Source organism: Netta rufina, assembly GCF_964035555.1.
Source record: "Netta rufina genome assembly, chromosome: 3".
Lineage (NCBI taxonomy): Eukaryota > Metazoa > Chordata > Aves > Anseriformes > Anatidae > Netta > Netta rufina.
In genome coordinates, this window is record NC_140125.1 from 34,389,772 (window position 1) to 34,405,707 (window position 15,936).

Here is a 15,936-nt window from a genome sequence, read left to right on the forward strand (position 1 = left end):
TTCGGAGCCAACTGCGAACATGAAGCTTCAGACGCAGAACACAGCTGATGGCAGCAACTGAAGAGCCTGGACTCAAAACCAGAATAAAAGCATGTGAGAAGTTTAAAGGTTCCAGCAGAGCAATTAGCGTCTAACCATGGCTATTTTTAAAACATCCATTAGCCTAAGGTAAAACCTGTCACCTAAGAAGCCCAGCTGACTGGCGGTCTGAGGACTCCTCCTGATGGATGAGAAATAAACTATTTAATCTCCCTGCACAACAAAATTCCTACCCCAGCCTGTCAGCAGCTGGTCTAGCTCATGTAAAGCTAGCTCATACAGGCAGGTCAAGCTGATAGACAAAGCATTAACTGCACTGGAGCAATTCCTAGGAATGCAGAGGGGGAAAAAAAAATAACACAGGCAGACACGGATCTGCCCAGCACAACACAGCAGTTATCCACCACAAAATCCTTGCCCCTTTGAAGTCACTGGAGAAATCTTACAGGCAGGGAGTGTGACTGTGCACTGCTGTTCCTGTCCTTGGGGTCTCAAGGGTCCCACTGCTGCCAGCCAGGAGGTGATACGCCACCACAGCACCTGACAGGAACCACGAAGGAACCGCTCTTCCTCTTCCTTTTAGCATGACTAGATGATGGGGACTGCACCAGTCAGCTGCTCTCAAGACAGGTGCAGGCAACAGAGATTTGGCACTGAAGAGATGTCACCTTGGGGCTCGACAAACCCCCTCCGAGAGCCTGTGCCAAGAAGAGGTCCCTGTCTCGGTGTGATTTATGGTGTTTGACTTACTGCTCCAGCAGACGAGCACGTTTGCCAATAAGGCCCAGACTCCAGCAGAGAGGTGTTGCTGTAGCTATGCCTCAAAAGGCCATTTAGGACTGCCCTACCTCAAACGGCAGCAAAGGGGGTTGTACTGCAGTGTCTTTCATAGGCTGGCACAATGGTGCTCAGCACAGCTGAACCTATTTATTTCCTCTGCCTGGCACCAATAGGAAGGCAAACACCTCGAAATCTAGATAAGTTTGGTCAGCAAATGGAAGTCCTTTGAATAGTGGCAAAGGAAGCAAGAGGAAAATAAACTGACACAAATGGTAAGGAACTCATCTTGCTCAATGAATTAAAGCCAGGGGAAACTAATGCACATGAAAACCTAACTCTGCCAGCCTAAGAGCAAAGCAGGTAATCCTTAGCCATTGAATAATACTTTTCTTTCTCAATCTACACCTGGCTACAAGGGGGAAACACAATGGTGTGACCCAGCAGCTGGCTGCCAGGAAAAGGTAACAGAATGCTGTGGGGAAGTCTTTTTGCCACAGATCCATCACCTGCAAAATGCATTCTTGCTCTTTTATTAGTACATTATTCACAAAGGTGGAAGCACTTTGTCACTGCTACATGTTTTCTCAATTTTTCCTTGGAAATTTCAATTTTAAATTGCACACATTCAAATAAATACAAGGGTAGAAAAGTGGGCCTTTGTGATCCAACAGGCTGTAGTCCAGGACTATAATGCTTGAGGTCTTCTATCCATCCTTAATGCCTTTGAGTCACAGTGCACAGGAGTCAGAATTGGGCACCTTGTTGTGCCAGGTGCTGTGAAAAAGGCTTTCTGTCAGTTGATGTATAAACTAAGAGAATAAGATGGCTATGGATGGGAGAAGTATAAAAGCAAATGATGAGGTAACACCAATAATGCTGATGGCAGCTGCCCACCCTGTATCAACAAGGGATGCAGTCAGGAAGGGGGGCTTCTGACATGTCATCCTGAGCACCCACCTGCAAAGAAGTGTCTTTCAGAAGAATTTGTTGGAGGTAATTTCTGACAGTGCAGGACCCTGATGAAATTTTTTGCAGCCCCTTTTACCTCCCTGTAACAACCACCACCTCCTGCCCTGCTGCAGCACTGCTGACATTTCCAGAGGGTGGTGGGATAAAGGAGTTTTGCACAATAGGATTGCAGTGCTGCAGTTGTTTGGAGTAGCTTTATGCAAGTGAGAGAGGAAGCATGAGGGTGCTTGCAGGAAAATTTTACAGGTGGGAACATGAAATGAAATTGTGAGCAGGCTGGAAGCAAAGATCAACTCTGCTAGAGTAAATTAAGCATACATTAAGCAAGACAGCGGTAGAATGCAAAGAACCTTGAATATAAAGATGTGACTGAAAAGGGAACAGGAGACAAAGAAAAGAAAGGAAAAGAAAGGAAAATGATGAAAAGTAGGAACAACCAACAGAATAAGCTTTCCAGATAAATGTATTACTTCCTGTGAGGCCTTTGGCAAGCTATTCTATTTCCTCACCAATAACATGGAGATAATGTTTCTGCTGTCACCATCTCCCTGAAAGCTTTAAAGTCCCGGTTATTTGAACAGAAATCTCTCACAGGGAAGAGATGGGATGTTCATAAGGTTTAGGTCTTGATAACTTCAATATTTCCTAAATAAAGCTTTAACTTTAATCTTTGCTATTATACTGCCATCATGCTTTTTGTTCAAGACACAGAGAAAAAAGTATACATGTTTTGGAAAGCAAGGAGGTAAAAAATAAATTAGTCTTCTCCTCATGTTCTCCCCTCATAACCATACGACCCTTCTAAAACACACACACACATAGCTTATAGCACGATGGATTACAGACAGCAGCTGTGCTAACCTCATGAGGCCACAAACACAGGGCAGACGGCGAGCACCTTATCTTCTACGTGTATGTCAACTCACAGCTTGAGTCTGACCTGCAGCTTTCCCCAACTTCTTTTTTAAGATCACAATGAACCGTTCTTCAGCTTGCCCCACAGCTGGAAGCAGCAGGACTGTCAGGATATTTTTACGTTTTGATGGCTTGCTTGAATGGTGGAGGGGAGGAAAACAATAAGCTTTCTATAGACTGAACACAAGCTATAATTAGAAAGGCCTTTAAATGCACAGATCCTCAGCTGCTATAAACTGTCACAGATCCATGAAAACCAATTGGCCAGATTCCCCAGACAGTTCAAATCAGCGTTCTCCACTGAAGTTGATGAAGCCACACCAATTTGTACAAGACAGGGATCTGGCCCACAGCCTGCACTGCAGTCCAGAAAGACCATCTGTGTTTAACAGGATCAGAAATCAAAAGAAAGGTCTGGGACCTTATAGTTTACTCAATATTTCTAAGACAATACAACTCCGTGGTGTTAAATCAGGTAGACTAAACATGGGCTGTAAAAGACAAAAACCTGTTTCTTTCTCGCTATAGCCTGACCAGGGAAAGTTAAGTAATTTCTTGCAGCATAGTCCATTAGGTGATGAAACATGCAGACAAAAAGATGACAACTGAGGACAGAAGAAGGACAGAAGCAATACTACAAAGAATTCAAGCTATTTTCTGAATTATAGACATGACAAACTAGATTGTGCTGCCATGCTCTCGCTGGGCTGGGCTTTATGTCAAACCTATTCCCACTGATGTCAGTGGAAAGAGTGGTGTAACACAATGCTGCTCAGCAGCACAAGGGAGGGGCAGCAGAAAAGCAGAGGAGAAGGTTCAGATATTTCAGCTTTTTGTTTTGGAAGCTGTTCTGATAAGCTCCCATACTCAATTTCATGGGAATTTGGATGCCGTTGTTACCATTCTGGTTGTGAAAAGCCAGGTGGGGAGCTAAACTGACAGTAATCAGCACTAGACTGGAAACTATTGAAGCATCTTGTGGCTCATTGGCAGAAATAAAAATGATCTATGCAAAGCCCCTTTGAGGTGTCCTGCAAAAAACAGTGGTTTTGTCATTGTGCCATAGGCTCTCTCACTATTTTTACCTTCTGTAATGAAGAATTTATGTCAGGAACAAGCTGACTCTGCACCCAGGAACTCACTGAAAATAAAAGAGTTTGCTTACATCCTTAACACATGCATGTATTTTCAGTGCATAGAGTGTAAATGAGCTGTGAAGACAAGAGGCTTTGAGTTCAGGGGACCAAAAACCCCGCAGTGTATTGAGGTATAGACACCAAAGTGTTGTTCCTCACTTGCTCTTGCAGACACTGTTGTCCTACAGTCTGGTGTCCTACTAGTCTTAAAAAAGACTAGTAGAATGCATGTTTCAGAGACATTTTAATTTGACCTTAGAAGCATTTGCCTTCAGCAACTCTTTCTCACCCAGGTTTTAGCTGTCTTGCCACTCCATCAATTACCTGACACCCAAAGGAAACTCTAAAGCAGAAACTCTGAAGACCTCTCAAGGCAGGCTCTCACCTCAGGACTGCAAAGTGGGAGTGAGAAAATTTGGCCACTGAGTAAGAATTTCTTCCAGTGTGCGAAGTTACTGGAGAGAACTGCTCCCACCTTTCATTCTGTTTTTAATGCTTTTGAGATGTTTGGACTGACATGGAGAAAAAGTCCATGTGCTTGAAAGAAAGCCCCCCCCCCAAAACTGGTGCAAGCAGGATCCTGCAGCTGGGCGCTGGGCTGACACAGAGGAGGCAGCTATTCTAGACGAAGGCTCTCCAGGGCTCTGGCAGTGCCTGGCACCAGTGGCACTGAGGTGCACAGCGGACACGTGATGCAAATTCACGTCTGTAACCACTAGCAACTCACTGAGCAGATTTAAGATTTAAACTACATTTGAATAAAGGTATGCATGAGTGAAATACTGCTAAGCGGCTTTGCGTTTCAGTGCTGTCATACTGGGGAGATCAACGTTTCAGAAGCAGGGTTAGTTAGGCCTCTGGCACAGCAGTTACGTAATAAACTCAGTCAATTTTGCACATTGCTAGTTCTTCAGCCTTGGTCTGAGGTTTGAAAGAGGCAGAAAGACTGCAGCTTGCCTGCAGTCACCTCCACGACAAACCCTTCACTGCTAAACCTACTTCTGTGCTTATGTTAAAGTCAGTATTTGATGCACTGTGTGCTATGAAGAGTTATATTCATCTTTGTCAGCTTTGTAGTACAAGATCTGCAAAGAACAACATCTTCCTAAGACTTTAATCCTGTATGCTAATAATTAATATTAACAAAAGCAAAAAACACCATAAATATTTTAACTTTCAGGCCCTTCTATAAATTAAATTACTGTTTTGAGAGGGTGATATTCTTTTTTACTTACAGAATCCCATTTTCATTTCACTTTATATAAAAGTTCTCTCAAGGAAAACGTTGACTTAAGTCAACATTAATTTGCAAGAAATCAACAAAAATGTTTATTCGTCCACTACTTGTTTCTTCTTTTTATAGAAATAATGACATTCTTGTCATGAGAAACAGGATCTCTAGGAAGTTCTCAACATGGCAGGCACTTTTCTGAAGATGCTCTTGATTTTTATCTGAACTGCGTTGGTGTCATTCTGTTTACCTAAAAGTACCCACAGATTTGCAAATTCATTCATAAAGCACCATACCAGTAATGATTATTACCTACCTATTATGTATGAAGAAGGCTTAATACTTCCCAGGTTCCTCAAATGCCCACAGGTCTTTAACTCCCATCACTTACAGCAAGACTTGTGTGTGTGTATTTCACACACAAACCTTACACAGAAAAAAAAATACTCTTACAAAGAGCAACATCTCTCTTTTAAGTCTCTACCTTTCTACTAGGGTAATCACCAATTCCAAAACATGCATCATGATCTTATCTTCAGGAAGCACGCTGCTGTGCTAACATGAAGTCACCACTGTAAAGACCAGCAGAAAGCCTTTCTTACAGCAAATTCCCTAGTTTATATAAATTGAAGGGAATGTGTGTACCTCAGATGGCAGAAAAAGTGGCAATGGGGGAAACAGATAAAGAGACAGGTAAGTATAGTTTTGTATAATCATCTGAATTGAGCATAATGTGAAAATGGTTTTTTGTTTGTTTGTTTGTTATTGTGTTGTTGTTTTTTTTTTAAACTTGACAGAGCCTTGGAAACAGTATGTATATTTAAAACCATTAAACTGAAAATAATTAACATTGAAAACTTGCTGATCAGAGAACTGATCCAAAGCCCTAAAAATCATTCCTTGTCTCAAATTAATTCAGAAAGTGTATCTGAGGATTCTAACACAGTTAATAAGAGAGATGTAGTTGCATAGCCTTCCTCACTGAATATAGGCACAACTTCCCAACCCGTAAACACCTTCAGTTTGCTCAGACACTCCCCATCTCCTAGCCTTTGGCTTGAGGCTACCAGGTAAATTTCTCTGAGGAAGAAAATTACTCGGATGAGAATTACTCGGGTTTGCAGACTTTAAGCACCAGTCTTAAGCATGCAAAATTTGCACCTCCTATTGTACCACATCCTGCCATCCTAAAACACATCAGCCACCTTCCTAAGTCAAGGAAGATCTTTTTTCTAACTCTCCAGTCTCACACAATTTCAAACATTCGATCAAAATTAAATGCTTAAGGGAAATAATTAATCAAGAAAATAGGGTCAAAAGGCCTCATGTTACAGTGTGTCCACGTTTTTTTAGAGTGCAAAAGACGAGGACATCCAAGCATGTTTTTGGAACAAGTGTTTTCATCAACTAAGGGAACTGTGCCTGCAGAGCAATCTTTATCAAATTCTTCTTCTTATACTGGGGGGCGGGTGGGGAAAAAAAAAAAAAAAAAAAAAAAACTAAGATCTTTCCTTTGTTTAAGTGCATTTCCTGCCTTCCTTACTGCTATAGACTGTGTTGTGGCAGGCCTATTTATAGTCCAAAGAAAGGAAAAAGCACCACTGGAGGCAGGAAAACTAAGTTGGGAAAGAATAGAAGGAAGTGTGGCTGCCATTTAGCCAAACAATCTAGAACTAATTGAGCTCAAAAGAGCCCCAGCCTCAGTGAAGCTGCTGGGAGTGAACAGAGCACAGCCCTGCTCCTCGCCAGGACCCTGCCAAGGCTGAGTGTCAGCGTGGTGCATGGGACAAACAACCTCAGCATCTGTGGCAAAAGAAGAGCTGCTTGAAAAAGGAGCGTGCTGAAGGCTAGACACCTGTCAAATTCAGGTAAGTGTCTCCTGTTGGCATTTCTGCTCACTGTGTTGTCCGTCTTTGGATGTGGCCAGACTAGTAAATGAAAACAGAGTCCAGGCAAAGGAACTGGATCTGATTTTTAGATAAAGGTTTGGCAGGACGTCTAACTTTTAGATAAAGAACTCTGAATTCAATTACAGATTCCTCAGACCTTTCCCTAAGCCAAAGAGGCCTTTGCCATATACTCACAAGATAATTTTGATATTTTAATCACCTGTGTCTTCCTCATTTTATAATCTGCAATTAAGTACTAGAGAATCTTGGTGGAAATGGTATGCCCCAAAGAAAAGTCATGAAGTCAATTATGCATTAGGTCTAATATATAAATTTAGAGACAGGGAGAGGGAGGGAGAAGTATATGTAATGTATATTTACACAAGATATGTTAATTTAGATTATATAAACATAAGAAATGAATACGATTTATAATTAAAATGTGAAAATTTATTCTCATACCCATAAGGTATATTGAAGATAGGAACTTTGCCAAAATTAGGGCACCTGAAAGTTTCTATAGTCTTAGATTTTATTATGGCAGGTAATTACATGTGTGAATGCATAAAAATATGCTATATATACATATACATATCTATTATTCATTATGGTTTTATTTTGCAGTACCATGTAGTTACAACTCTGAGTTCTAATTTAAACTGACAGCAAAATGGGAGTGGAATTTTTAATCTGCTTATCTTCAGATACTATACACAGAGACACACTATTATGACTTCATATATTAAAAAAAAAAAAAAAAAAATCAATTTTAAGACTACAGAGCATATCAATGAATCACAATTGAATTAGCATCACCTGGACAGTCTTTTAATAGGGCAAGAGGAAAAGTTATTTTAAGATTGTTTGTTTTCTTCAATTTCAAATGAGTCCTTTGCTCTTCTAACAAAGGAAATGTTGTGAGAAAGGAGGAGGGTAGATGCTGCAGAACACTAGATTCGGGATTTCATGAAGTGATTTTCATCTTCTTTGAACTAGTTATGAGAATAACCTGTGCTAACACATTACCCCTATACTCATGCTATTCAGATTATTCATTTGTTATTGAGACGTTGCTTAGGATTAGTGACTCATTGTAAAAAGCTGCTGGTGAGTTAAAGGAAGTGTGGTGTGTTGTTATTCTACTGTATCCCTGTAGGATGCTATTATGTTTAGAGTCTGTTATTGTGAAGATAGCAAGGCAGGATGTCATCCATGTAGGTGAAAAGCTGCTATAGGGCAATTGTAAACAGCAGCAGTCAGCTGAAAATTGGATCCAGGGAGGAGCCAAGCAGCAATTCCAGTGAAACAGATGTTAGATAATGCTCATAGAAAGGATCAGGCTTTTCTTTGTCTGACTTCAAAGTACTCAATTATTTACAGTAATTCTTATTTTCAAGAGATCATAAGCCTGGTCTTGAGAAGAATGAAACATCTGTAATGGGAATAAAAAGAGCGTCTGCAGATATTTACAAGAGAAAGCTCTTTCAACTACAATTTGAGCTACTAGCGTGGCATGCTCTCATTCAGGTAATGTTCCTTGATTTCAATTTCCATTAGAGATTTTCCCACAAAAAGACAAAGCAGAAAATAAAAACATCTATAATCTGAATTTTAAGGGGCTTTAATTAAAATAAAAACTACAAGATTAAGCTGTGAAACCACTTTTATAGCAGTCAAGTGTGATTACTCTGTGGACACCCTGTATTTCTCAGCTTTCCAGGAAAGCTCAGATTGACTTAAAGAAAAATCATAGGACTTAAAAAATAATGCACTTTGAGTAGCAGATAAACCATGACATACATCGTTTGGGTTTAGCAGGATTTGTTACGCCTCATGCAGTTGTTCCAGTGTAAGTATCTTAATTTCTTCCTAAACCCCTATTCCACCACACCAGATGCTCTTACAAGGGAGCTCTGTGCTCCAAGTCATAGGGAAGTCCACTAACATTACAGGGAAAAAACAGCAGATGTAGAAGTACTGGTGTGTCTGTCTGGGGGCAGTGGAAGCAAGATTTTTTGAAGACACATGTACAGTCTCACTCAACAAGCAGAAACAGGGGAGAGGGAACATAAAAAGAAACTCATTACATGCATTAAGACATATTAAGAAATCAGAATTAAATACTGGACAGAATCAAGATAGCTCTACAAAGAGAAGCAGCTGCACAGCAGAAATGTCACTGCTCAAAAATAATTTCACTGATAATCCCTGGAAAAACAGTTTATGACTATGTGCTGAATAACATCCTGACTCGTGCAAATGTTTATACAGGTGCTTAAATTTAAGCATATGAGTAGACCCATTGATTTCAAGCAAAACTATTTCAACAGGATGATAAAATTTAAAGCTAGGCAGAGTCATTAGATCATCCAGTCTAACTTCAAACACGGCACACTAATTTTACCATTCCTCTTGTACCAAACCCAAAAACTTGCCTCCTTACAACAGAACATATGGATATAGTATGCTCAAGATAAAAGTTGAAGGAGCAAACCATGCAAATGGAGACTCACTACGGTGAGAATTGTTCAAGTAAATGCAAATCCCTTAGCTCAAATGAGAGTTAAAGGGTGCACCGGCTTTGTACCAGTTTACTGCACAAGGGTGAAGGTCAATGTGTGTATGGAAGACAGTTTCTCCCTGAAGGGATATATTCTGTGCCCCATCAGGAAAAGCTATTAACTTCACTTTGCTTGCTTTCCTACTCTCTTAGCGGACTTAAGAAGTATTGTTGCATAAGCAACAGGATGAATGAAAAAGCTGTTTCACCAGTCAATCTTCATGCCAAACTGCAGCTATCTTTTTGTCTTATGTTCTCCCATTTGCCACACAGCCATGTGCAAATAGTGCTACAAGATAAAGGGGTCACTGTTCAAAAGCAGATGAAATGTAGCAGCAGTAACCAAACGGAGAAATTCTTCAAAAATGAAATTATCAAATCTCTTATTATCAGAAACCTAAATACACATACACAATATAAAAAGACTTATTTGAACCAAAGACAAGAAAAAGAGAGAAACTTGACCTGGGATTTCCTTTACAAGGATCATTGAGAGTGGATTTATATTCCATGAACACACAACAGCATAGCAAAGTTGTGGGAGGACACAACATCCAGTCACAACCAAAAGTAATGCAAGGGGAAACAAGATAGACTGCCGTGCATATAACTACCACCTTGCCCACAATTAATATTCTGTTGCCAGGATTCAGACCCTTTGACCACAGAGGATCTCCAGCACTGCAGCAGAACAGAGAAGCTGGAATGCACAGCCTCCAGGGCTACTTTGAAAATGGAGCTAGGGAAAATGGGACAGCCTGCACTTTATGCAACTAAGAGCATAAAAACCCCTGAAGTTCTTATACATCCCAAATTATTGTATTACTAGAACACCTAGAACAAAGCAGAACTCTGCTATACAACATAGTATTACTGATGCTTGTTCATAGCAAAATCGAATGTAAAACACCACAAGATGCACTGGCTAATGACTACTCCAAATAGCTTGCAAATTCAGTAACCATGTAGGCATCCTCTATGTCTTGGGTTAGCACAAAAAAAGACATGCTGGCTGTGAGAAGTATTCTTGTTTTTATCTTCTTCCTATTTCCATTGACTTTCAGGATTGGCAACCTCACTGTTAATTAGCACAGACCTTCCTGGGAACCACAGTGGTACCATGTGGGGAGAAGAAACCTGTCCCAGCTCTCGATAGCAGGGGCAAATGGCAAACACACCAGTCCACTGCCAGTATTGCAAAGAAGTGATATCACTTGGTCAGGATAGCAGAGGTGAAATGAAAGCATGCAAGCAGCCAAGTGTGATGCATAACTCTGCGAGTAGTCTACTCTGTCAATATGATTCAGCTACATGCACAATAACTCAGTTTGTGGTGAATTTAATGTTCAGTCAAGCTAGCAGGTCTGGCATTGCCCCACTAGTTAATTCACAATAGATTTTAAATTATAAAGCTGTAGATCACTGTAGCTAGAGAGAACAAAAATTAATGTCTACCAACGTATCTGTTTAGACAGCTTGACATTCTTAGCATCCTTTATATCCTAACATACTTCATTTTTACAACATAGTATCATAAAATGTTTCACTGATATTTTGGATTTGGGAAGCCAGAGACAAAGATAAACCGTCAAACCTTTAAACCTCTTTTTTCATGCCAAATTTGTAATCCCTAAAATCTTGTATCTCCCTATACTCCATCAGAGAAAATATTATATGAGCTCAGACACAATTACTATTAACTTGCAGCTATGAGTATACAATATTTCCAAATACTGAACCACAAGTTCAAGCTGGACATCAGGAGTTTGATGTATACATAAGAGCATGATTAGTATACATATGAGTGTTCAGGCTTGTATACAACATATAGAATTTCTGCTTAAATTACCATATTCTCATAAAAGCAAACAAAAGCATTTCTTTCCAGTGGAAAGCAACCAGCAACCTTAACTCCAGGCATTGCTATAGGCTCCACCTAAGACATGTAATTGCTGTTATAAAGAAGGGACTTGTTTCAGGGGCTGGAGTTAAGGATGACCTAATCTTATCTTCTCAGCTCTTGATTTCTCAGCCACAACATGGCTAGTGAGTGTACCCTTAGGATGTACACATGGCATCTGCAGTACTGCTGTGCCCCCTAGAGCACTGAGAATATAACATTGCCTATAGATGTTTAAAACTGATGGAATGTAGTATAATGCTGAGAAATATAGAATATTTTCAGCAAAATTTCTTTTCCATTATGTCCTTCAGATGCCCTTTAGCTGGCAGCTTATTGTGAGAACTGCTGGACTATTTATAGCAGATTTTTTAATCGCACTTAGGTATTTATAAAACATCCTGTCTAGTGAAGGCTTCCATGGTCTGCTTTCATTCACTTCTGCTGATAGTGAAGGCTATACAATATGTGAGGCAGGCTCTCAAACCAGGCACTGCTTATTAGCTAAGGATTCTACATATTCTAGAAGACCATAGACAAATAATATGCCAACCACTTAAGAAAAAAAAATGTAATAATGCAGACTTGCAGTTAGCATAACCTGATTCAATTTCTCCAAGGGTTCATTTATGTCCACTCAGAATCTCACCTCCTGTTATAGAAACTCTGGAAAAACATGCTAACAGAAAAAGAAATTTTCAGGCAACCCAAAAAAACCACCCCTCCAAAATTGCCATATTCAGAAAATATTTCTATGTTCCACATTTTAGCACAGTGTCAAAGCACTGATGCTGAGATATGCCATTTATCAGTACTCAATTTTTAAATGAATGCACCTACAATTAATGAAATGAAACATAAACAAGACATAGCCAAATACGTCTAAAAAGATAAGAGAAACAATAGTTGAAAAACATCCATAAAATAGCCCCTCCTACAGTAGGGAGAGGCTCTGGATCCATTTAGCCAGCACCAATAAAAGCAAATGACTTCCTGATCTCAAATTCAATTAAAATGGACAACTGTTCCATTCTTTAGTTCTTTGTGACTTTTCTAAAAGCTGTCCACACTAATTGTATTTTCATACTATCACAATTCTGTGCTAACTGTACTCTTTTTTGTTGTTATTACAGTTCAAGTTTTCTCATGCCATGACTGAGAAATCTGTGTTCATTTCTTAGTTTTGCATTTCCACAAAGAAAAATATACTTTCCAATCAAGTCTTGAGCTGTTTTCTCAACAGGTGGAGAAGCTAATACAAATACACTGTTGTGTAACAAATAGCAAAGTTTTTGTCATGCAGAAGATGCCATCTGATAGATATGACACAACATTATATTTATTGACTCACTGTGTCTGCACTAGCTACCTTGTCTCTTTGTATGTTGGCATTTCTTCACAAAAGAAAAAAAAGAAACCCTCACAACATTTTTGAGAGTTTTATTTTCAGCAATTATACCCAAGCTATTTTTCTATTCTGTTTCATGATGTTTTAAATCTGACCATTCAGCATGAGGAACTGACAAACTTTTTTCCGCATAAACCACACTGAGTTTACAGTAAGTTTTACTGAACCACATAAAATAATTTATTTGTCTAGTCACTTCAGAAAGTACAAAGACGCCTGTTCTTTTTAGGGAGGGTATCCCAAGTTGTCTGTGGAAAATCGCCATTCACACACTATTATCAAATGATGTCCCTAAGTGAAATATAACTACCAAATAAAAATAGGTAGCTATTCAGTCCAGTGATGACTCTGACTGTTCTGTTTTTAATGGTCCATGTACTACCAGCATTTAATCAATGACAAATATCAAAGGGTCTTGATAAATGTAAAAGACTGCTATGCATATTGCATAATCAAATAAATGGAAAAAGTATTTATATTTACTACGTAAAATGGTATGTATGGATTGGTAGACTATTGTGGAACACATTTCAATCATGTTTTCTTAAATATTAGCAGTCATTTTCTTACTAATTTTATAATGAAATTTATGATCCTTTCTTTTTAAAGCTGCACGTAAAGTTCTGTTATCCACGATCTCAAATTAAAGCATTGTTTAGGAGAAATTAAATGCCATTTATCAAAGATAACTTATTTGCTCAGTGGGCCATGCCCTAAAGCACAGTAAGTGCTTTCACCTTTGTTTCAGGCAGGCCTGATATTTTACACTTGGATCTGTGAGCAGCCATCCCTGGGACAAAGTGTGCAGGAGCCTCCAGCTCAGTTCTGCAAGGGCAGTTCTAATTCCCCCTTTGAAATTATTCTCCTGTCAGTGTCTTAAACTTAAGTGAATTCAGTCCTTGTGGACTTGTTTCTTATTTTTAAACTCCTAGGTTTTGCAATCTCCTCTGCCACTCTTTTAAAACATCCTCAGGAGCTCTGAAGGTCTCAGGGTGGCAAAGCCCCATATATGGGGACGCTTTTGTTAGAGGCTAAAAGTTTTCATGCTGAAACTAAAAGTTTTCATGTTAGAAGCTGAAAGTTTTCGTGGAGGTCTGAGGAGACCACATCAGCACAGCCTCCCAGGACTACTGAGAGGAACAACTCATTGACATGTTGCCAAGCCCATTGTGCACTGGGATAAAGCAGTGCTGCAAACATCTGCAGCAAACATTTACCCTTTACCTAGACACTAACCTGCCATGCCAGAAGCACTCATCCTTGTGACGCATTTACTTACTGTGTTTACAAAGGCAAAACTGAGGCCTGGCATCATCTTGCATTCAAGTGGTTTGTGCACAAACCCACATCCCTGTTGTGGGAATTGCCCTAATGGTGCACAACCTTTGGACACTGGACATTCAGAAGACCACCACCAGCTTCACCCTGGCACCCACATGAGCCACCTATGTCCCAGCAGCTACCTAAGGCACTCCAGGGGCATTATCATGGTTAACGCAGGTGGCGGTGGGGAAGTGGCCACTGAGGTGGGCCAGGCTGCACTGGGGTCCTCAGGCCACTGGGTGCTGCTGTGGGGCCACCCCTTGGCACCTCTCACTCACCACGGTTGCAATAGGTCCTGGGGACACCCAGGGGCTCCAGCTGTAGAAACACAGAATGGTTTGCATTCAGAGGGACCTTAAAGATCATTAAATTTCAACCCCCCACCATGGGCAGGTCCATCGCCTTTCGGGTCTGGTGTGCTTCCACCCTTTGAAATGGCTGGCCAAAAGGGTGAAGTCTGATAGAAGTGTTTCCGTGTCTTCTGTGAGGACCCTACTGGGACTAACATCCAGTGGGCTGTGCCCCAGTGGTGAGGGCAGGGAGGGTGCCACTCAGGGCTTCACCCTGGGTGAATAACTGAGGAGTCTCCCTGGCCATAAACTGAAGAGACTTTGAGCTAATGCTTCCTTCTCATAAATCTGTTGTGTTCAGGGTGCAGCTGCAGAGGTGAATGAAGACAAACAAGGCACCAAACCCTGTCGTATCACCGGGAAAAGGCTGGGGTTTCAGGGGTGCTGGTGGCGGAGAGGTGTGAGGAGGCCACTAGCTGGGGCTGTGGCCAAGGGACTTAGGAATCCTTCAGCATTGAAACTGAAAAAAAAAAAAAAAAAAAAAAAAAAAAAAGGTCCTCTGACAGGCTGGGCTCCCCCTCATTTGGCTGGGTGATAAGAATCAGTGAGGTCTGGGAGGTTATTTTCATGAAAACTTTTCAAGGAAACCTAGTGGTTTCTCTGTGATACCAAGAAAATTAGAGACCCACAAAGGCATGGATAATTAGCATGAGGGCTTCTTCCTTGCTTCAGGCTGTGCTGGCAGCAGTGAGGGTTGCATGGTTTCATAACCATGTGCAAGTTTATATAATATGTAGAGCTGGGTAAGGTCAAAGGAAGCAACCTGAATTGCCCTTTTTTTTTTTTCCCGCAGCCCTCATCTTCTGTGATTTGCAGGCATTCATCAATTTCTGACAAATGTGCCAGTTAGATATGCTATTGTAATTTAATAATTTAAAAAAGGGGCAGCTTTCTGGCTCTGAGCAATTCCTTGAATTTGTTCAAATCTCAGATGCCATACTATTAGTGGAGGTTGTATTTCAGAAAAATGCCCTATAATGCACTTTATAATCCAATGAGACTGTGTGATCTTGCAAGATCTGGTTTGCTTGCAAAACAATAAAGTACCATCCATCTAATGATGGTAACCACATCCTATATTAGGGTACAGCAATTGCCTGTGTACTGTCATTTTTTTTTAATTTAAACTACCACCAGTTTCAGTATAGTATTTCCCTTATGTGGGATAGAAATTAAGCATTTCAGAAAACTGAGTTTTTGCCTTACCCTCAAAATCCCATTGACAGTATGCTCTTGTCCTTAAATACCTAAATATCTTTAAATATGTGGTCAAGATGTGGGGAATTAGGCTACAGAGTCTTAGATAAATTTCAGTAATGTATGGCTACACATCTCCATGGAAAATTCCTTCAGAATCTGTTAATTTCTTTACTTCAGTGTTTCTCCTTCATTTGTCCTACATCTGGGAACATGGGGATAAGGATGCTTTTGTTTTC

General features: G+C 40.3%; 1 protein-coding gene across 1 annotated transcript in view; it reads left to right on the top strand.

Annotated features, from left to right (window-relative positions):
* The first annotated feature begins 6,900 nt into the window (after positions 1–6,900).
* The window catches only part of RASGRP3 (RAS guanyl releasing protein 3), a 54,854-nt gene continuing 45,818 nt past the window's right edge, over positions 6,901–15,936 (top strand). Inside the window, exon 1 of the mRNA XM_084283995.1 lies at positions 6,901–6,938. The gene's annotated coding sequence lies outside the window, so the exon portion shown is untranslated. The remainder of the gene's footprint in view (positions 6,939–15,936) is intronic.